The following is a 1,834-nucleotide window of genomic DNA, read 5'->3' on the forward strand; positions in this document are numbered from 1 at the left end:
GAGAGGGAAGAGGGGAGAGGGGAGGGAAGAGGGGAGAGGGGAGGAGAAGGAAGAGGGGATGGGAGGGGAGGGGGAGGGGTAGGGAGGGGAAGGGATGGTGGAGGGGAGGGGGAGGGGAAGGGGAGGGGAGAGGGGGAAGGGAGGGGGAGGGGAGGGGAGGGGCTCTAGCAGCTGAGAATGATGCCCATGTGACAGCAAAATGGAGACCTTACTCCTAGAGCCATAAGGAAACTGACTCTGCCAACAGTTCTTGAGAAGAGAACCATGAGGCCTGGATGAGAACCACAGCCTCAGCCAATACCTTGATTTGACCCTGTGATGCTTGGAGCAAGCAAGAACCCAGCCCCTCTGTGCCTGACTTCTGATCTACAGACCTGTAAGCTAATAAGTGAGTGCTGTTTTAAGCTGCTGGGTATGTGATAATTTGTTACACAGCAAAGGTCACCGATACACACCCCCAGTTACAGAACTGACCTGGAGGGGCAGCGAGGCTGCAGGTATGACAGAGTTCTCTCCAGTGTCCTGCCCCTACTCTGTCCCCATCTTCTTCCACCACCAGGGCACACATACCACTAGATGCTGGTACTGTAAAGGATCTACCAAAGCCCAGGACACACTTTCTATCATCTGATCTATCCAAATTAATCCTGAAGGAATCAAGTTCTTAGCCTAGCGGATCTTGTAGGCAGGTGCTAAAATCATGCGATACGGAGAATAAACTTGCCCATTCCCAAATGGAATCCCATTTGTGGCACGTGCACACACGTGCACACACACAATTGCAGAGCTAAATGTCACCATATATTTTGCCCATTTTCAAGAGAAAGAAACGACAGATATTCACCACTCTAACAAAGAAGAAAACTGCACTGGACTCAACTCAGAGAATAAATCTCATCTCTCTCCCCTCACTCCAGCCTCCCTAATTTGCTTTAAGACTCTGGAATGTGCTAAGCCCCTCCCTGCTCTAGGGCATTTTCATTTTCATAAACTTTCCTCCTGCTTGAAATAGTCTTTCCTCCACTCTTCAAATGGCTGAGTCCATCCTTAAGGTTTCAACTTAAATACGATTCCCCAAAAGCTCCTTTCTCTGACTCCCCAGTCTAAAGCTGGTCTCCACTTTTTGCTCTTCCCTTTCTTAGCATTTTATCACATTCTGTAATTATATATTGATTTCTCTGTCTGCTGGCTGGACCACTAGAATATAGCTTTATATATTATTCAGCACTCTCTTGGTGGCAAGCAACAGAAATCCTCTCTGGCTTGATTAAACTATAAAAGAGGAGTAGCTTATAGGATTCAAAGAAGACACAGCCTCCACAAGGGCAGGAATGATGGATACTGTAGACCTTCTCAGTCCTTCTCCCACAATTCCAGCCACTTCAGAAATGTGGGCACCACCACTCACATTTCAGATTCCTAGGAGAGGGCTTCTGGTAGGTCAGGTTGGGTTGAGTTTCTGCCCTTGGACATGACTCCAAGTACCAGTGATGGGCTCAGTGTGAGAACAAGAAAGCACAATCTGTTACTTTGTTATTAGGGGGGAGGAAGGATGAGGTGGATGGCTTTCTGTAGGGAACACACCAGCTTTACCACTTTGTCTGAACCTGGATTGTGGGTAAGGCTCTGGACTGAGCTGTGTTACTGTGTCTGTTTTCAGTATCCCTGAAGGTCTTTCAGTCTTTAGAGAGTACACGTCTCCAGCAGGTGTTACCACCATCAAGAGGCTCTATGTCCCTGTGCCTAAATGCTACAGATTAAGTATTTGTGTCTCCCCCAAATTCATATGTTGAAACCTTATCCCCAGTGTGATGGTATTAGGAAGTGGGGCCTT

Source organism: Leptonychotes weddellii, chromosome 1 (genome assembly GCF_054177405.1).
Source record: "Leptonychotes weddellii isolate Sample4059 chromosome 1, ASM5417740v2, whole genome shotgun sequence".
NCBI lineage: Eukaryota > Metazoa > Chordata > Mammalia > Carnivora > Phocidae > Leptonychotes > Leptonychotes weddellii.